The sequence below is a fragment of the Tupaia chinensis genome, unplaced genomic scaffold, assembly GCF_000334495.1.
Source record: "Tupaia chinensis unplaced genomic scaffold, TupChi_1.0 Scaffold143574_1, whole genome shotgun sequence".
Classification (NCBI taxonomy): domain Eukaryota; kingdom Metazoa; phylum Chordata; class Mammalia; order Scandentia; family Tupaiidae; genus Tupaia; species Tupaia belangeri.
Genome location: NW_006203419.1, coordinates 301,915 through 323,709, shown reverse-complemented (window position 1 = coordinate 323,709; position 21,795 = coordinate 301,915). Strand labels below are relative to the sequence as shown.

Below are 21,795 nucleotides of genomic sequence, written 5' to 3'. Positions count from 1 at the left end.
GGGCCAGGACGCGCCGGCCCGAGGCCGCCACCGCTACGCACGCCAGCCACCCCAGCCTGCTGGAGGAAACGGAAGCTGGCCGCCCCCACTCTGGGCGCTCTTCTCCCCTGGTTGCCCGTCCGCCTCTGCGCCCTCTCTTGAGACTGGGGAGCACAGCCTGGTGCTCGCCGGCCCGCGCTCGCCTGGCCCCGCACACCCGACCCGGTTGCCATGGTGAAGGACGCGCGAGAAGCGCCGGAAGGGGCCAGGTCCTGTGGCCACCGGCACGCGCCGGGGTCGTACATCTGTCACGGCGCCCCTGGGTTGCCACGGTGACGAGAGGCCCAGGAGAAGCGCCGGAAGGGGTGGGGTCCGAGCCCGGACGGTTCTTCCGGTCTCCTAAAAGTCGCGGGAAAGCTCTTGGAGACCTGGATCACCCGGCTGCAGCCGTGGAGCGGCGAAAGTAGGGGCTCCGAGACGCAGAGACTGCCCCCTGGACTCTTCGAATCCCTGGGTGGGCGAGGCCAAACCTACCTGGCTGTCGTCCTCATTCCCGCCCCTTCGATAGCAGGTGCCTCCGGTTGCCATGGCAACGAGAGTGCCAGTCGCCTGGGGCCAGCCTCCAGGTCCTCTTCTTCCTCCCTCGCTCCAGCTGTTAGTCCGAGACGGTGACGGAAGAGGTGCCCTGGGGCTCTTAGGGCAATGAGTGGGAGCTGCTTCCGGCCCTGCTCACGCTTCCTGGAGCCCCTTGTGGCATCACCCTCCCGGCCTCTTGTGGCGCGTTCGTCTACACTACGATGGGCCGAGCCCTGTCCTGCGGATCCATCCAGCCTTTTCGAGGACGACGGATTTCCGGTAGCATGGAAGTAACGTAACGTGTTTAATCAGCCTCCTACTGAAGTATATATAATACTTTAATCCCCCTTTCCCCCCCCCCCCAGTCTTTTGTTTCTTGCAGTTAGATTGCTGTGTCAAAAGCCAAATGCAATTTTAATTGTCATGGATATGTCCAAATTGGTCTCTAAAGACACTAGCAAATTTACATCCCCAGCAAAACTAGAATCCAATCCCTTTAATTAGGGTTATGTCAACATTGATGAGCTGCTGCGAGTTTCCCAGGGCCAAACCATTAAGCCAATTTAATTCTTTGATCAGTTTTTAAAAAAATCAAACAGTATCCAATTCCATTTTTATTTTATGGAAATTGTCTTCACCGATTGTTTTACACATCGATTTTTATATGAAGATTTTTTACCTCTTTAATAATTCCTATATCGAGTCTTTCTTTGATTTCCGTCATCGTGCGCTTTTCTTATTTCACCCTCATTTTGTTGAAAACGAATAAAAACCATTCCTGACGTTCAGAAGCTAGCCTAGCACTTACAGCTTGGCCATGCTCTGCCTCTATTGGGCATACACACATCCTAGAATTCCAACCTTAAGCAAGGGTACTCTGAGATGATAAAATGAATTTGAGCAAATCTTCCTAATTTTGTCTAAGCACAGACAACAACGTGTCACTGTGCTGCTCACAAAATAACCAAACATTCCCATCTATTCCCCTCTCTTGGAGAAAATGAGTGACTGCTACTTCCTTACCAATTACATTGCATTTTCAACTCTGTTCTGGTCTGCCTTCCTCAGGACTTATTGAGATACCCAATTATGGAGTTGCTCCTGCTTCCTGACTGCATCCAATCTAGACTGAATCCTGCTTCCACTGACCCTTCCCAAATCACCCAGTCAGAGCTCAAACCCAATAACAGGTTTTTTCTGACAGCCTTTTACCATAGTTCCCCCATGATAATGTACTCTTCCCTCAACGCAGCAAGGAGTAAACTTTTTTCTTTTTAGAGGTTTTTGCTACAGGGCGCATATGCTCACCAGAAAGACAGAGAGACAGAGAAATAGAAAGCAAGATATCCCCCCCCCCCCAGTCTTTTGTTTCTTGCAGTTAGATTGCTGTGTCAAAAGCCAAATGCAATTTTAATTGTCATGGATATGTCCAAATTGGTCTCTAAAGACACTAGCAAATTTACATCCCCAGCAAAACTAGAATCCAATCCCTTTAATTAGGGTTATGTCAACATTGATGAGCTGCTGCGAGTTTCCCAGGGCCAAACCATTAAGCCAATTTAATTCTTTGATCAGTTTTTAAAAAAATCAAACAGTATCCAATTCCATTTTTATTTTATGGAAATTGTCTTCACCGATTGTTTTACACATCGATTTTTATATGAAGATTTTTTACCTCTTTAATAATTCCTATATCGAGTCTTTCTTTGATTTCCGTCATCGTGCGCTTTTCTTATTTCACCCTCATTTTGTTGAAAACGAATAAAAACCATTCCTGACGTTCAGAAGCTAGCCTAGCACTTACAGCTTGGCCATGCTCTGCCTCTATTGGGCATACACACATCCTAGAATTCCAACCTTAAGCAAGGGTACTCTGAGATGATAAAATGAATTTGAGCAAATCTTCCTAATTTTGTCTAAGCACAGACAACAACGTGTCACTGTGCTGCTCACAAAATAACCAAACATTCCCATCTATTCCCCTCTCTTGGAGAAAATGAGTGACTGCTACTTCCTTACCAATTACATTGCATTTTCAACTCTGTTCTGGTCTGCCTTCCTCAGGACTTATTGAGATACCCAATTATGGAGTTGCTCCTGCTTCCTGACTGCATCCAATCTAGACTGAATCCTGCTTCCACTGACCCTTCCCAAATCACCCAGTCAGAGCTCAAACCCAATAACAGGTTTTTTCTGACAGCCTTTTACCATAGTTCCCCCATGATAATGTACTCTTCCCTCAACGCAGCAAGGAGTAAACTTTTTTCTTTTTAGAGGTTTTTGCTACAGGGCGCATATGCTCACCAGAAAGACAGAGAGACAGAGAAATAGAAAGCAAGATATCACCTTCCCCTCCCACCCCCACCAGGGGGAATGGCAACGCCGCAGTCCCTTCTCCTCCATTCTCTCAGGATCTTGGACATGCACGTACACGCCCAGTGTGAGTTTAAGCCACTGGGCCTGGGACTTGAACCGTGTTCGACTACATGGGAGTCCAGCGACATAGCCATTACACCCACTGCTGGTCCCCACAAATAGTAAATTTTTTAAACAACTTGTTCAATGACAGGCGTTATACTGGTGGTCTTTGACTAGAGGGCATTGATGCTAGCAAGTTTCATTTTCTTTGGTAAAATGTTGTAGATCTAACAGATGTCAATGGCAGTCTTCTGTAAATGTTTAATAAAGAACACATTTTACATAAGCAGTCATTTTAGTTAGTCATTTTAGTTTGGTTATTTCAATCAGATCTGATTTCTCTTAGTTTTTGTAATTTCCAGTTGTTACCCTCAAGGTGTGTCTTCTGAGTTTATTTTTAATTTTTTTTTTTCCGGAGTGGTCTCCTTACGCATTAGCATCCATCCCAGATAAATCAAGACATTCAGTTCTTTTTTTTTTTTTTTTTCTGGAGAGGTTTTTGAGGAGAGAGACAGAGAGACAGACAGAAAGCGAGAAATCACCCCCCAGGGGGGATGGCCACGCCGTGATCCCTTCTCCTCCGTTCTCTTCTCGGGATCTTGGGCACGCACGCACACACGCCCGGCGTGAGTTTTAAGCCACCAGGTCCGGGACGCAAACCACGGTCGACTACGTGGGAGTCCAGCGACATAGCCATTAGGCCAACTGCTGGTCCCTTTATTTTTAATTTTTTTATGACAAATTTAACAAGTGCACATGGGTTCGCTGGAGAGACAGGGAAAGATAGAGAGACAGAAAACAAGAAATCACCTCCCAGGGGGGATGGCCACGCTACAATCCCTTCTCCCCCATTCTCTCAGGATTTTGGGCGTGCACACACACAAGCGTGGCATGAGGTTTAGGCCGCCTGGTCCAGGACTCAAACTGCTATTGACTGTGTGGGAGTCCAGCCACATAACCATTACACCATCTGCTGGCCTCGTACAAGTGCCATCTTAACCATTTTATTTTGTATTGCTTGTTTCTACCAGTGATAGTCATTATGAATCAGACAGAAGATTGATCTCTCTCTCTCTTAACCTAAATTTGACTCAAGAACCTTCAGTGGAGCAATGATGTAGGACCTGGATACACAGCAAAATAAAAATACCCTGCCTCAGTTGGCAGGCTTACCGTGTGCTGCCATGCCCGTGGCTGAGTACTGAGAATACAGGCTCTGCTGTAAAATAATTCATGGTCTAATCAGAGAGGTAGAGGAGCTGGCTGGCTTCTATTTGCCAGATGGATGAGAATGAAAAGGCCTTCCAGATGGAGGGCACAGCCTAATGTAAGGTGTTTATTCATTTAGTAAATATTTGTTGAGTGCCTCCGTCGTGCCAAGAACTGGGCTGTGCACTGGGGATGGAATGAACATATTTCACGTGATTCCTGCCCTCCTGGAACTCTTGGTATAGTAGGAGAGATATATATTGAAGAGTCTCACTGAGGACCAAAATGTGTGCAAACCTCTGCAGAGAAAACCCCAGGTTTTTGTGGGAGCCTGAGACAAGGGCAACAGCTACTCAGGAGGCTGAGGCAGGAGAATCAAGACTAGGGCTGACTCTGTGGTGCAGTGGTAAAGCGCTGCTCAAAGAGAAGACTGATCCCATGTGGTGATTGCCATTCACATCCCTGGTTGAGTCAGACTAGAACATACCAAGCATGCTCACGAGTACCCATGACCTAGTAGGCTGGAGGATTGGAGAAAAGGGATCGTGGTGTGACCAGACCCTGTGGAAGGTATTCATTTGTTTCTTCCCTCACTGTCTCAGGTACACATGTGTGCATTCTATCAGTAATAAAGAGGGGGAGGGCGACATCATGAGACCCTGCTCCCTTAAAAAAGTGAGTTCTGTCCCCTCTTGCACCCTCATGTTCATCTTTTCTCTCTCCCTCTCTTCCCTCTCTCTCTGCAACTGTGTGCATGTGTGCGTTTCTTGCCTTTCCACCTACTGCCTTCTGCCGTGAGATGATGTGGTAAGAAGCCCTTTGTAAATGTGTGCCCCTTGACCTTGGACTTCCTGGCCTCCATTATCATCATGAATAAAATCTGTTATTTCTTTATTTTAGTCTTGCCAGAGGGCATGTGCACTTGCCAAGAGAGAGAGAGAAAGAGAGAGAGAGAGAAAAAAGAAAGCATCCTCCATGGGGAATGGTCATGCCACGTCCCATCTTCATTTCTTCCTTTCAGGATTTTGGGCATGTACATATCTGCGCCTGACACATTTCTCAAGCCACCAGGTCTGGGAGTTGAACTGTGCAGTTAGCCATGTGGGATGCAGTTGCCTTTACTATCACACCAAAAGCTGGCCCGTAAACTTTTTTTTTTTGCCATAGGGCGTGTGGGTTCACTGACTGGAGAGCCAGAGAGAAACAGTGAGAGGAAAAGAGAGAAATAACGCCCCCTCCCCCCCCCCAGTGGGGATGGCCATGCCACAATCCCTTCTCCTCCATTCTCCTGAGATTTGGAGCACCAGCTGTGAGTTTTAAGCCCTGAGTCCAGGACTTGAACTATGGTTGGCCGTGTGAGTGTCTAGCACCTTAACCACCATGCCACCTGCTGGCTCATATACACTAATGTTTGAGGTGTAAATTATGTTAAAGGAAATCCCTGATGAGTTGACCAGTAGCAGGAGACTGTGACACATGGTGACGTGCTGAGCGATAGTGCTGCCGTGCACCATCCCAGTACTCCCTTGCTTACTGTCCATGACACATGACCCCAGACAACATTCAGGGCCACGCTACGTAGCAAATACTAGTAAAGTTTAATGTCTTTATTTATTTTTAAAAGTTTAATCATTTACTTCTTCCATGAGCAAGGGAGACAAAGAGACAAAACCCTAATAGGGTCCTGTTGCTATGATCCTGCTCCCTCCCTCAAAAAAGCCTCAGCCAGCCCTGAATCATAGGCACTTGTGTGCCTGCAATACTCAGGGGGGTCTCCAGACATGAACCTGGTACCCTCCTATGTGTCGTGTTATACCACTGTGCCCCTGTCTTGTTTTTAAATAAATGTAATCATAAATATAAATCTTAATATTTCTCCTACTCCAATAGAGTATCTTGTACACTTCACATATTTGACTTGAGAAAATGCCGATGTTTATACTACCATACCGATAAGAGTGCTCTACAAATGGAAGGTGATCCATTTGTGTGTCTGTGCAATCAGAATATAAATTTGTGTTTAAAGCATTCTCTATGGGGTGCGGCAGGTGGTATGGTGTTTAAGGCTCTGAATTCCCACAGGGCTGACCGCTGTTTAAGTCCCAGACCTGGTGGCTCAAAAATCACGCTGAGTGTGTGTGCATGTATGCCCCAAATCCCAGGAAAATGGAGGAAAGGGGCTTATGGCATGGCCATCCCCCCCAGGGGGTGTTTCTCACTTTCCCTCTCACTGTCTCCCTCTGTCTCTCTCCAGTGAGTGCACACCTATGGCAAACCACTCAACCCCTCAAAAAAACAAAACACAAAAAAACAAAAAAAGGATTCTCTGTGTATGATTCAGGGAATACGCCTGTTCTGAGGCAAGACGATCATTTGTTTCTGCCAGCCATTTGTTTCTGCAACTGAGAAAGGAGGAAGATGGACTTCCATGATTTTATAAAAATGTGCATTTCATAAAAGACTTGAATAACTGTCCCCTTTACCAATGCATCATCATTTTGGTGTTCAGACTTTTAACTACTACCATTGGAGGTGGAGTTTCCAGAAAGCCATCTGAGCTAACTGCTAAGCACTGTTACTGAGCGGAGAATGAAGGTTGAACCTCACCAAAGTGATTGTGTACATTTTTGAAAATTATTTCATTTATCAAAGTGGAATTCACAGCACTTTTGAACAAAAAGTGGGCAAATGATCAAAATGGCATTGAATTAGAAAAAACTAATTGAGTGATCTTTATTGAAACCCTGTATACTAGAGTTGGTGAAGGAAACAATCATTCTGGTTGACATCATGGCATTTATACCATGTGCCAGGCAGAGCCAGATCAAAGGGTGGGTTATCTGTGTGGCTGCCCAAAGCAAAAATCCATAAGCAGCACTAGAATGTCAAGGGAGGGGAAAAAAAGAGAAGGATAAAGAGAAAGAGGAGGAGGAGAAGGAGATAAAGAGAAGGAGGAGGGAGAGGAGGAGGAGGAGGAGTGAGGGAGCCAGTTTTCTGAAGACTTCACACAGGATTCCTTCAAAGCTGGCAAACTGGTAGGTGAATCCCCTCCCACCGACATAGTAAGGTTGTGTTTTGGTGGAGGAGATCAGTGGCATTGAATCAGGTTGAGGGCATGACTTTCAAGCTAGGACTACCCCCAGGTGAAGGAGCCAGCCACATGGAGAGCCAAGACAGGAATGTTTCGTATAAAAGAACATTGAGTGCAAAGGACTTGGTTGCAGGTGATTAGGGACTGGAGCACTAAAAGCCTGGCCCAGAGGTGTCAGTGAGATTGGAAGGTACTCAGGAGCCATGGGCAAGAATTGTAATCATATTTGAGCTGTGATAGAAAAACATTGAAGTTTCAGCAGGGGAGCAGCGTGAACTGACTGCCTTTGGAAAGATCTATTTGGCTGTTATGAGATTAGAGGCAAGAATTAGATAAGTGACTCCTGGGGGTAGGATTATCCAATGAGAGATGATAGATGGGAGAGGTGTAGACAATGGGCATGAAGAGAAGTGGGATGATTCTCTGTTGCTGTAACAGAATACTCTAGACTTGGTAATTTATGAAGAACAGAGGTTTATTTAGCTCATGATTCTGGATGCTGGGATTCTGGATTCTGGGAAGTGCAAGGTCAATGGACTGGCATCCAGTGAAGACCTTTGGCTGCATGATAACCTGGTGGAGGCAGCACATGGTGAAAGCAAGCATGCTAGAGAGAGCTCGCTTTTGTAAGAAAGCCACTCCTGCGGCCAGCAGGTGGCGTAGTGGTTACACAGTTCAAGTCCTGGACTTGGCTTGAAATTCATGCTGGGCACATGTACGGGGCGGATCCAGGATCCCAGGAGGTGAATGGAGGAGAAGGGATTGTGCTGTGACCATCCTCCCTGGGGGCTTTTTCTCACTTTCCCTCTCACTGTTTCTCTCTCTCTCTCTCTCTCTCTCTCTCTCTCTCTCTCTCTCTCTCTCTCGTGCGTGGTACACATGCCCTATGGCAAAAACCTTTAAAAAAAAAGAAAAAGAAAGCCACTTTCATAATGAACCCACTCTTGTTATTAGCCACATTCATCCCTTCATGCAGGCAGAGCTGACATTAATCCACTTGTGAGAGCAGAGGGATTAAGTATCCAACACATGAACTTTTAGAGGCCCCATTCACACCATAGCTGGATGTTTGTGGATGAGAGGATGGACAAACAAATATTACGGATCTTTGAGAGCTCATGGAAATGCATAAAAAAGTATGCATAGATTTCAACTTTTTTACACCAAAATAAACTCTTACATTAATTCTATTTTTCTATGAACTTTTTGAAGTGCTCTGTTTAACTCTTAGAAGCATGGCTCTCTCTCTCTCTCTCTCTCTCTCTCTCTCTCTCTCTCTCGGCCTGTCCCCCTCTTTTAATTAAAACAAACAAACAAAAACCCCAGCACAGAATAAGGTACTCCAGGGAGATGATGAGGCAGCTGGGTAGGAACAGTGGCTCTGGGCCCTTCCTGAGGAATGCCAGTGTTCAGACCTCAGATAGAGGAAGCCCTGCAAAGGAGGCTGGGAAAGAGCAGCTGTGAGATTGGAGAAATTTCGAGGGATCAATTCCCTTCAGACATGAAGGGGTGGAAAATTCCAAACTAGTGTTATTTTATTTTTAGTGCATAAAACACTTCCTTTTTATTATTATTATTATTAACCACATAAAGGAGTCTATGTGAAGGATCCGTTTTTTACTGCTATTACCACCCACTGTGTGTGCAGAAGTCCGCCATGAAATGCTGTTGAGAGAAGTATGACTATCCTCCCAACTCCTAAATCCAAAAAGGGGTCATTGATCTGATTGTATTTATCCCATGTTCAATCTGTCCACGAGTCCTATCGGTTCTATCTTCTAAACGTCCCACATCCACTGACTTCTCAGGCTCTCGCTGCTATTCCCCTGACCCAGACCTCTATCTCTTTCCTGGACAATAGCTGCTTGCTAGCTTGGCAAGGGGGAGTTGCTGTTTCCATGCTTACTCTCCTACAATCTATCCTCCCTGTGGTAGCTAAGGGATCTTTCTAAAAAACAAAAGACAATGTTACCTTAAAACCCTCAAGTGAGAGGAACCAGCAGATGGCGTAATGGCTATGTCACTGGACTCCCGCGTGGTCAACCGTGATTTGAGTCCTGGACCTAAGGGCTTGGAACTCGTGCCAGGTATGTGTGCATGTGTACCCAAAATCCTGAAGGGAGAATGGAGGAGAAGGGATCGTGACGTGATCATCCTCCTTGGGAGGTGATTTCTCGATTTCTGTCTCTCTGGTGAGTACAAGTGCCCTATAGCAAAAATCTCTCTCTGAAAAAAAGATTCTTAAATAACAAACAAACAAAACCCTCAAGTGAGGGAAGAGTCAGATAATGGTGGAGTGTAACATTAGGTTGTGCAATGCTGACCCTCAGGGGGAAGGTTCAGGGTTTGCCTCTAGAAACCTGCCTGAGTACCCAGGGCACGTGCTGGGGCTGGTTGAGGCTAAAGGTGAATTACAGCGTCAGGACCCTGTTGGAAGTGCTACCTCTTTGTTTTGCTCTGTCTCTCTCATTCATGGAAAAAATAAATACATAGAACTTTATTTTTGCTAGCTCTGTAGCCCAGTGGTTAAACACTGTGCATAAGGAGCCAGATCTCACATGACTGGCCATGGTTCAAATCCCGGCCCCAGCAGCTTGTAAAATGAACTAGGCATGTGTACACACATGTCTAAAATCCTGACGAGGTAGAGAGATGAAAAAATAATTGCAACAGGGAGTGCTTTTTTCTCTTTTCTCTGGCAAGCTCATGCACCCTCTGGCAATTAAAAAGTTTTGTTGTTGTTGTTTTTAGAGATATTTTTGCTATAGGGTGAGTACACATGCCAGAGAGACAGAAAGAGATAGAAAGAAAGTGAGAAATCACCCCCCCCCCCAAGGAGGATAGCCATGCTGTAATTCCTTCTTCACCATTCTCCTTTTGGGATTTTGGGCACACATGCACACACACCCAGAGTGAGTTTCAAGCTGCCACAATCCCTTTTCCTTGGTTCTTCTCTCAGGATTTTGGGCACACATGCACATGCCCCTGGTGTGAGTTTCAAGCTGCAGGGTCTGGGATTTGAACCATAGTTGGCCATGTGGGAGTCTAACCCCATAACCACTATGCCATCTGCTGGCCCCCATAAAGTTTTAAAATACACACACACACACACACACACACACACAGAGACACATACACACACACACACACACACAGAGAGAGAGACAAATGAAAATGTTACTTTAAAACCCTCAAGTGGAAATATCTTAATGATTACTAACAGGGAACTGATTAAATACACAATAGTACACACATGCAATGGAATAGTATGTAGATGTACACAAAAAAAGTGCTAGAAAAAAATTCTACTTGTATTGAAAGAAATTATCTCCAAGACAGGAAGTGAAAAAAGCAAAGTGTGAATATTATGTTACCATTTGTAAAAGAAAAGGGAAGGGGGACCAGCAATTGGTGTAATGGCTATGTTGCTGGACTCCCATGTAGTCAACTGCGGTTTGAGTCCCGGATCCAGTGGGTTAAACTCATGCAGGGCATGTGTGCGTGTGTGCCTAACATCCTGAGAGAATGGAGGAGAAGGGATTGTGGTGTGGCCATCCCTCTTACGGGGTGATTTCTCATTTTCTGTCTCTCTGTCTTTCTCTGTCTTTCTGGTAAGCGCCCTATAGAAAAAACCTCTCCAAAAAAAGAAGACAGAAAGAAAAGGGAAGGAATGCATGTGATTGCATATGCACTTAATGCCTCTGTCAGGGAAAACATACGAAGCTGGTACCTAGATGGCTTCTAGAGAGAGCATTTGGGCAGAATGAGGATAGGGTGGGAGGAGGACTATCTACCTTTGGGTACTTCTAATTTCAAGTCCTGTAACTGTTGAAAAGTCAGTCATATTATGTAATCATCTGTTCAACAATAAATCAATTAAATTAATATTTTTTACATGAATTAAATAATCAGTTCACTTCCTATGTTACTTACCAGAAAATCTTGTCTCCTCATCCTTCCCTACAAGGCGTTATAACCAGCCTGCCCTGATCTCTGCTTTTGTCTTCTAGCACTTCCTCACTAGGCTCCAGCCATGCTGGCCTCCTCTTGATCCTTACCATGGCAAGTGTGGCTTCTTCTGAGGGCTTTTGCTGTTGTTGATCCCTCAGCCTTGGCCTCCCTGAACAATCCCCTATGACTCACTCCCTACGTATAGTCTCTGTTCAGAAGCCACTTTGTCAGAGAGGTCTTTCTGACCTCAACTTGCATGTGCTGCCCCCCACTGCTGTTACTGAAAAATCCGTGTTCTACTGTTGTCATAGCAATGGCCCTATCTGAAATTTGTTTATTTACTTGCTTATTATATGTCTCCCCAGTATGATTATGTCACCATAAACTCCATGCCTAGAATATGGCCTACTTATACTAAGCAAATATCTGCCTATCTTTCTTTTTCTTAATTATCCTTATTTATTTGACTTTAAGCATGGAGTTAAGGGTATATTACAGTTATTTATTTATTTGTCCTAGTTTATTTCTTTCATGGTGGGGGGACCGGGGTCTTGTCACGCCATAATCCCCTTACCCTAGCCTCCAACTTTTCGGGATCTTGGGTGTGTGTGTGCAAGTGAATGGTTTATTTCAGGTCCACTTGGGAGCCAAACTCGGGTTGGCCAGGGGGCTTCACTGTAGATTGATACATTATTGTCTGCCACCGAGGCTGGGCCAACAAATATTTGTTAATGGATGAAAAAGTTTTCTTTATTCTTTTTTTTTTTTTTTTTTGGAGAGGTTTTTGCTATAGGGCACATACGCTCACCAGAAAGACAGAGAGACAGAGAGACTGAAAGCAAGAAATTACCCCCCAGGGTGGATGGCCATGCCACAGTCCCTTGTCCTCCATTCTCCTCTTGGGATGGTGGGCAGGCATGCACATACACCTGGTGTGAGTTTAAGCCACTGGGTCCGGGACTCAAACTGCAGTCGACTACATGGGAGTCCAGCGACATAACCATTACACCAACTGTTGGTCCCGTCTTTATTCTTTTTTAAGAAAATAATTATTTATTTAATTTTATTTATTTGTTATTATTATTACTTTTTAATTTGACCAGAGAGAGATAGAGAAAGTGGCATAGTGATTGAGAGACAGAGGGAAAGTGAAAGTGAGAAAGCAAGCTACCAGTCCAGGACTTGAACCATAGTCAGCCATGTGAGAGCCCAGTGCCTTAACCACTACACCACCTACTAGCCCAGTATTTCTCTATTCTTACTGAAGCCTCATTATGGTCCTTACATTTTCAAGAGTGCTAACAATGCTCGCCTTCTTCCTCTGCAGTTCACAGTGACAGCAGAAAGACTGTAACTCTAATTCTGGCTTTGCTTTGTTTCAGGTCTGTGTCATTGGGCAGGTCACAAAAACCTCGCTGGGATTTTTGTGAAGAGTAAATGACATCTAGGGTACAAAATGCCAGTTCTGGCAGGCCTCCATGGAAACAAATCGAATAGGAATGGCTGGTGCCCATTTCTGGAGGAGGTTGGGTCCGGCCAGGGGCGATGATCTACCCAGAGTCATGTAACCTGGGACGCAGGCGCAGGTCTCTGCTTCCAGGGCTTTCGACTCCATGCTTCTTGCCTGACTGTAACAGCCCTTCGTCCTCCCTGTTTCCTAACCGCACCCGGGCCCCGCTCCGCCTCCACTGGGAAGGGAGTTCATGCTTATGATAGATCAACAATCCTGATAGTTAGTCTCTTTACTGGTAATTGGTAGTTTGTCTTTTGATTTTCTCCTTGTAAACGAGTGCTATGTTTTGGCCCAGAAAACAGTACACAGAGTTTCTAAACAACATCATCAAATTAAATGCAGTGCCACACTGACTTAGGGAAGCCATTCATCTCGTTGTTTCTTAAGAGGAATGAAACGGTTGATCAGCTTTTGCCTCCACGTGTTTATTTGTTATAAGTGAGAGAAACACCAACATTTAGAGCTAGAGAATTGAACCCATATTCCAGTCTAAGTGCCTAAATACAAAGTCATTTTCCAGACATCGTATTCATATTTTATTTTCTCAATTTAGACGGCAGCCCGCAGAAGAAGGGCTGGGTTTGTAATGACCTGGAGAATGCAGTGAGTCTCTGAAATTGACAACAGATGCCACCAGTGCCACATTGCTCACAGAGCCATCAGTGCTACCTGGCATTTTAGAGCTCATACATATTCTTAGGCATCATAAAATCCTCTGCAAGAATGCAGTGGCTTATTGTGAAAATTTCTGCCTTCCTGTGTCAGCCCCTATATCACATCTGACCTTGTTTATTCCTGCAGTGGCTTAAGGGAGTCTCAGACATGATCACCATTTCCCAGGCAGAGCAACTGAGTCTCAGAGTTGTCCAGTATTGCGAAGGGTCATGCAAAGAATGACCCAGGCCTGTTGGGCTCCAAAGCTGTGTTCTTTCCATGCCATCTTTGGTGAGTGTCTAGCATCACTAGAAAGAATCCCGCAAATGTGCCATCCTTCAAGAGTGCCTACCTTGCAGCTGCCCATCTGCGTGTTAGAGTTATTCAGATTCGGAGCGTCGCATCGAAGCACATCAGTAGAGGTGAGTGGGCTGAAATGCAGAATTTAAGCAAGCAAAATGATAGCACAGAAGCTCCCAGAAGCAGAATCCCAATAGGCCCCCTAGCCTGTGGCTCCCTGAGGCTGTCACTGACATTTGAAAAGCTCGCTAAGTATACATCCTGTTTTCCTTTTCTAGCTCCTCTCTGTGAAGTGGCAATCAGCTTTGTCATTCATTCTTCAGGAAACCAGCCCGGGTGTGCCAGGGCGACTGCTACTGAGAACCTAAGATGTCTCTTTCTTATAAAATCTGGGAACAAAGCCGCTGTGTGCGCTCTTTGATTCCCGTCGCTCTTTTCAGCACCATGTGGAATGTGCTTGTCATGCCACCAAAGCTCGGGTGAGTTGGGGAGGGCAGCAATGAGGAGCGTAAGGCACGGATGTCATCTTCAGAGTTTTGGAGTGGGGGATAAGGGGTATTAACATTTATTAAGCTTTCCCTGTGGGCCGAGTGGTTTCTAAACGTGGTCTCACCTAATCAAAGGGCCTTGCTAAGTAGCTATAGCCCCTTCCTGTTTCACAGATGGGGATTGAGGGGCCCGGAGGTCACATGACTTAGCTAGGACAGGAAGCCTGGATTCAAAGCAAGTCCCTCTGGACATCCATCTCATTCTCCCTTGTATCCCCACTCTGTTCCCTATGCCAGCCCCTCCCCTGTGCCTTTCTCCGGGGTGGCTCTTCAGAGATGTGACTTCTATATCCAGTTCTGTTCTAGGCTGGACAGCCATGGATGCTGTAGCCCTTAGATCAGCAGTTTCCGATGATGAGAATAGCGCGGTAGTTGTTACGTGCTCAAACTAGGCCAGGTCTGCTCAGCATCATTGCTGGAGCTCCTGCCTCGAGTGGAATTTTGGTGCTGGGTACTGAGGAAATAGAGGGTCTTACCTTTGTGCATGGGGGTGGGGCTAGCAGATACTGGTTTTGTTGTTGTTTTTAAATGTATGTGTGTGTGAGAGAAACACCTGCAATGAGGTCTCTTCATGCCACCATCCTCTTCTCCTGGCCCTCAAACTCCTCAGATTCTTGGGCGTCCACACATGCACTCAGGGTGTTTTGGGGGCCAACCCAGAGATCCGAACCCACAGTCTGCCATATGGCTTCTGACTTTGCAGGGCACTTGGGCTACCTCTGCACTACAATGACTGGGCCAGATGCAGGTGTTTTTGTAACCTACAAAGCCCCATACAAAGCAAGTTAAGATGAAGTGAATATTATGACCTCAACTAAAATGTGGAGAAGGTTTCTTTTCTCAGAATAGCCTAAGATTAGGTTAGAAGCTTTCAAACAGAGGATCAACTTGGAAATGAAAGAAAGATACACCCTCCAAAAAGTATAGAAATAAGAATTTGCCAAAGACAGATTTAGTTTTTGTTTTGTTTTGTTTTTGATAGAAATTGTGTGTGTGAGCATGAGAAAGAACAGGGTCTCATCACACTGTGATCTCCCTTCCCCAGCCCTCTGGCCTGCCAGGATCTTGGGCACCCACACATGCATCTGGCATGCTTTCAAGCTGACCTGGGACCTGAACCCACCCTTGGCCTGACTGTCCCACCAGGCTGGGCAGGATTCAGGAAATCCTTTAAGCCTGGTGGATGGTTACGTGGGCAATGGGCCACTGAGGACCGGAGGAACAGAGCTTTCCCCTCCAGTGGTCCAGATGTAGTTTGGGGCAGGGAATCCCTGCTGCCCACCTTATAGTAGGGCTCCTTTTTCCCCCCAGGTGAAGGGCTTCCACCTGTTCATTCATCACTGCATAATCCATAAATTAATTCATTCATGCCATGTCTCTCTCTCTCTCTCTCTTTTTTTGCTATAGGGTGTATGCACTTACCAAAAAGACAGAGAGACACAGAAAGCGAGAAATCCCCCCCCCCAGGGGGGATGGCCACACCACAATCCCTTCTCCTCCATTCTCCTCTTGGGATCTTGGACACCCACGCACACGCACCCAGTAAGAGTTTAAGCCACTGGGTCCGGGACTTGAACCACGGTCCACTACATGAGAGTCAAGAGACATAACCATCACATCAACTGCTGGTCCCCTCTCTCTTTTAAACTTGCTATAGGAGGTGTGCACTTGTCTGAGAGAGAGAGAGAGAGAAAGAAAACCCCCGGGGGATGGCCGTGCTGCAATCTTTTCTTTTCCATTGTCCTTTCAGGATTTGGGGCACTCATGCACTCGCTCATGCCCAGTGTGTTCTTCAAGCTGCTGGGTCTGGAACTCAAACCGCTTGGTGGGCCATGTGGAATCCAGTTGCCTTAACCACCATGCCACCTGCTGGCTCCAGTCATGTCTCTTATACCCAGCACCTGGAATTAACAGCTTATACTATATAAGTTCAAAAAATTAGTTTTCAAATACAAAGAAAGCATGCTTTTTCTTAAGAAGATACTTAAAAACAGGAACTTAGATGTGTAAAATTTCTCTGTAATTCCGCTTCCTCCACTAACCCAGCTCTGTTCTACCCTGGCTCCTCACATGGGCCTCACCCACAGGGTGCTGATAACAGGGCTCGAGGAAGAAAAAGAAAGAACTAGCCATGTCTGACAAATGGGAACCTCTAAGAATTGGTACGACTAGAGTCTGGGGAACTCTAGAGCTGGTTCCTCCAAGCTGTGGAGGCGTTTGGTGCCAGCTGGGCCAGGGGGTCTATATTCTGGAGGAGACAGAAGAGGAGGATGTCACAGCCAAGTCGTGGGGCACCCAGCGACCAGGATAGGGCTAAGGGCTCAGGGATCTGCACTCTTCGGAAAACTTTAATACCCCTGAGGCTCCCAGGGAAGGGCCTTGCTCAGGGCTCTACCTGCACTGAGTGCCTCTGGCGGGTCAAACCCAGACTCATCGTACTCTAAAGCTTTCATCTAGTCTACTTGGCATACAAATTACCGAGAAGTGATGATAAAAAAAATGCAGACTCTGGAGCCTCACCTGCCCCCTTAGAGCATGATCCAGGTGGTCTGGGGTGGTGTGCTATTATGACATATTTATTTTCATAAATATCTTACCTTTTTTTTTTTTTTAAGAGAAAGAGATTTTTGCTATAGGGCAAGTGGGCTCGCTGGAAACAGAGAGAGACAGAGAGTTAGAAAGCAAGAAATCACCCCACCCCCAGGGGGGGAGAATGGCCACACCACAATCCCTTCTCCACTCTCCTCTTGGAATTTTGGGCATACACGCACATGCTGCCGGCATCAGTTTTGAATCACCAAGTCCGCAACTTGAACCGCGGTTGACTGTGTGAGAGTCCAGCAACATAACCATTATACCATCTGCTGCTCCCAGTAGTTGGCCTTCTTGTTCTTGGTTCCTGAAGTAGCTTCAGAACAGCTTCAGAGATAATAGTGAGACAGTGCCTTCTTTCACCCAATCCAAGGTGGGTCATAGAAACTCCCATCTTAGGACCAGACTGGTGGTGGTTGAGGCAGCTGGATCCCACATGGCTGACTGTGCAATTTGAGGCCTGGACTCAGTGGCTTGAAAACTATGCCTGGCATGTGTGTGTGCATGCCCAAGATTCTGAGAGGAGAACAGAAAAGGGATTGTGGCATGGCTATATCCCCTCTGGGGGTATATTTGATTTATTACTTTTCTTCTCTTAGTTTCTCTGTAGCAAGCACACATTCGCTATAGAAAACAAACAAAGAAATAAGAAACTTTTATCTCTCTCCCAGTTAAGACCCTTCTTCCGGAAAAGTCCTGCTTCACACCTGCTTGCACAGAAAGGCCAAGAATTTGAATAGGCCTTCTTGGGTTTCTCCACCTAGGTTATTAGCATCTCATACCAATGTAATGACGTCTCCGAGAAGACCCAAAAGGACAGGGTTCAGAGAGATTCTGGCTGTGGTACCCATGGCGGTGTCTGAACGGTGGTGCTCATGGAGAAGAGCATGGAAGCTCCGTGTCCCTTCCCACAAGCCTTGTTCTTTATCCGTATCATAATATCCTTTATAATAAACTGGTAACCAGAAGGAAGTGTTTCCTGGAGTTCTGGGAGCTGCTGTAGCAAAGTGAGCCAAGGAGGGGAGGAGTTTGTAGGAACCCCAGCTTGTAGCTGGTCAGTCAGAAGTTCCAAAGTCCTGGATGTGTGACTAGTACCTGGTAGGGGAGAATGGTCTTGGGGACTAAGCCCCCCACCTGTGGGATCTGATACTATCTCGGTTAGATAGCTTCAGAACTGAGTTGAATATGAGGGTGCTCTGCTGGGGTCATTGTAGAATCACTCACCTGCTGGTGAGCAGAAATTCCCCACACACTTTGGGATGATGGAGCTGAAATGTACTGAGAGGGAAGAGCTGAGGAAAAAATACTGTGCTTTTCTGGACTTGATAGTCCAGAGCCGAAATCCTCAAGCCCAGTGATTTCGATAAAGGCTCTCTGTCTGCCTCAGGGTTGAATAAGGAGGGTGGAGCACTCCAGAGCCTTTACCAGAATGACCCCTGAGGAGCCAGAGCTAAGACTGGCTCAGCGCCTGCAATGTATCAGGCATGCTTCTCAGGGCAGATTCACTGACTGAATCTTCCTAGCAAATAACTCTGCCCTCGTGTTATGTCGTATCGTAGATGATGACACTGTAAGACTTCAAATAGTTTACGGACGGGACCAGCAGATGGCATAAGGGTTACATTGCTGGACTCCCACATGGCTAACTCCCACGTGACCCAGCAGCTTGAAACTCACGCTGGCCCTGTATGTGTGCACACCCAAAATCCCAAGAGAAGAATGGAGGAGAAGGGATTGTGGCATGGTCAGCCCCCTAGAAGGTGATTTCTAACTTTTTGTCTCTCTGTCTCTCTCTGTCTCTCTGGCAAGCACATGTACTCTATAGCAAAAATCTCTCTTAAAAAATTATAGTAAATAAGATGGAAAACTTAAAAACAGTTCATGAAAAATGGAATTAAAGTATGAATTTATTTTGGTGAAAAACATCTATGCAGAGTTTTTCATTATACTCATTTTCCACAAATATTTTGAAGACCTCTCATGTTATAGGTGAGCATCCTCAACCCAAAACTTCCAAATCCAAAATCTGAAATATTTTGAGCTCCAATATGATGCCACAAATAGAAAATTTTACATCTGACCTTATATGACAGGTTGCAGTCAAAATGCTGTGGTACCAGAAGCAAATATTGTATTAAATTACCTTCAGGCTGTGTGTATATATGAAACATAATGAATTTTCTATTTAGACTTGGCCCCCTCTCCAAGATATCTCATTATGTATGTGTAAATATTCTAAAATCCAAAATTTGAAACACTTCTGGTCCTATACATTTTGGATAAGAGATTTCTCAAGCTTTGTATTGTATCATATGGTATAGGATAATATCATATCATAATTATCATATTATAATTATTTTATATGATATTATCAACCAGGAAAAGGATCGATATAAATTGAGGTCAGGGAAGACCTCTCTGACATATAAACAAGGAAACTGAAGCTTGGAGAGGATCTATAACTTACTCAAGGCCATAGAAATTTGAATGACCAAGCCTGGTTCAGGACATCTGGATCAGATCCCTGAACCACCATGCTAAATAGCCTCTTGAACTGCTGCAGGAAGGAGTGACAGATGCTACCTGGGTGCTGGCTGCAGAGGGGAGAGGGCGACTGGGAGACCTTGAGAAGACACATGAGCTAAGATCCCCTACACACAGAATTCCATCCCATGGAGAAGGTGAGAAAGGATGTAGATGCCCTGTAAGCCCCAGGTCAGTCTCTACCATGCTCCTGGCCTCAAGGTTTGTGGGGATTTTTCTTAATCTTCCGGTTGACTTGTCCAGTTCATTCCACATGCATAATCGATAGGTTGCCAGAGAGGAGTGGAGAAGGGAGAAGGTGTCATTTAAAAACTGTTTCTGTTTTGAAAACAATAATTCTGAAGCCCGAGCACTTCTGGAGAGAGCATCTTATGTAAGCGGGACAGAGTGGGCCTGCTTGACCCATTGAGGGTGTTGGTGAGTGGGCACCTGTGGCCTCTAAAATAGACTCATTTCCGGCTCCATTATCTCCAGTGCAGGCTTCCAAAAGGACCGTGAAGGGATGATTCCAAACAGTTTCAATGCAATGACAAAAACGTGCAGCTGTCAATTTCCTCACCCTCTCAGGTTGGGCTGTAACCCCAGTGCTTAGCCCTCGTGCTCTGCCTGTGCAGGCTCTCTGCTCCAGCCCTTTCTGCAGGTGGGTCATGCCCCACCCACCTCAGGGCCTTACACTAGTGTAACACTGAGTCCCTACAGGGGATTGCTCTGTCACTATTCTGCAGGTCTCTATCCAAATGCGGTCTCATCAGAGAAGCCTCCTGGCCTTGCTAGTAAAGTGGTCACCCATACCCGCCCCATTCTTCTTATCCTATTCTAGTTTTCTTCCACTTGATATCATTCAACCTATTTGTCTTTTTATAATATACCCGATCACCACCTTCTCCAGAATACATTTCATAAAAGCGAAGATTTTTTCAGTGATTTTGTTCATCATTGAATCCCCAGTTGCTTGAAAAATACTAGGCCTAGAGTAGAGACGGAATAAATCTTTGTTGAATGAATGCATGCGGTCTTCGTAATATACCTGGCTGAAATAATTATGTGCACCAGACAGGTATGGACAGAGCTTTGGGATTGCTGGGGCTACAGTCTAGGTCAGAAGCAATGATTAATCATTCATTTGTTTATTAATATTCCAAAAAATATTGGCCCAGCAGATGGTGTAGTGTTTACATTGTTAGACTCCTACATGACCGACTGTGGTTCAAGCCCCGGACCCAGTGGCTTGAAAATTACGCTGGGCATGTGTGCATGCATGCCCAAGATCCCAGGAGGCAAATGCAGAAGAGATTGTGGCTGGGTCATCCCCCCCAGGGGTAATTTCTCACTTTTCCTCTCATGGTCTCTGTCTTTCTCTTTCTCTGGTGAGCACATGAACCCTATGGTAAAAACCTCTTTAAAAATTTCCAAAAAATATTAAGTAGATCCCTACTGGGTACAAGGCTCTGACCAGGAACTAGGAATACAATGGTTAGCAGTACCAAACTATGTTCCTGATATCCTGCAGCTTATGATCCAAAGACCACCAAATAATCCTACAAATAAAATGTAAATGTGCAGAAAGAGAGATACCTGCTGCCCCGAATTCCTCTAATGGAAGTACCTGATCTAACCTGGGGTGATGGGGAGAGCTGCCCTGAGGAAGTGAAGGATGTGCAGAAGGTAAGAGCAGAGAGGGGGGAAGATGACAGGGAGAACATTCTAGATGCAGGGAACAGCAGAAGGCAAGGTCCTGTGGCAGGATAGAGAATTTGGTGGTGTAAAGAAATGGAAGGAGGCTGGTTTATAGAGAGTGATGAGCAGGAAGGGGCATCTGAGAGAGCCCGGGGTGGGCGGGCATTGCTTCGATGTGAAAAGTGCCGCAGAACCCTTGATGCGGGGCTCATCGGAGAAGCCATGATGCATCTGCACATAGAAAAACATAGAAAAAGATGCCATGCCTTTTCTGACAACCGAATACATGAGGTGAGAGTGGGTAGGTGGGTGCCATGATCAGGTTTTTGTTTTTAAAAGGGCTCTGTGGCACACTATTTAGAATGCGTATATTGAACTCAAAAGGAGGTATACAGGTTGGGTTTAGACGTAAATGGGTTTGAATCCTGACTTAGCATTCATTGGCTATGAGGTCTTGAGCAATATTTCTCCTCTCTGGGTCTCAGCTTTCTTCCAAACAATGGCAGTAAGGCCTCTACCCAGATACCTAAAGTACCCTGCGTGGTACCTGCCAGCCCTGCAAGTGCTCAGTACTTGTGTTCATTTAGCGTGTTCAATACGTTAGGGACTAAGCAGGAGTCCTGGACTCAGTGGCTTGAAAACTATGCCTGGCATGTGTGTGTGCATGCCCAAGATTCTGAGAGGAGAACAGAAAAGGGATTGTGGCATGGCTATATCCCCTCTGGGGGTATATTTGATTTATT

General features: G+C 45.7%; 1 protein-coding gene across 1 annotated transcript in view; it reads right to left on the bottom strand.

Annotated features, from left to right (window-relative positions):
- Window positions 1-11,481, bottom strand: part of TGM3 (transglutaminase 3) — a 164,834-nt gene extending 153,353 nt beyond the window's left edge. The window contains exon 1 of the mRNA XM_006163928.3: window positions 11,207-11,481. The gene's annotated coding sequence lies outside the window, so the exon portion shown is untranslated. The remainder of the gene's footprint in view (window positions 1-11,206) is intronic.
- Window positions 11,482-21,795: the final 10,314 nt, after the last annotated feature.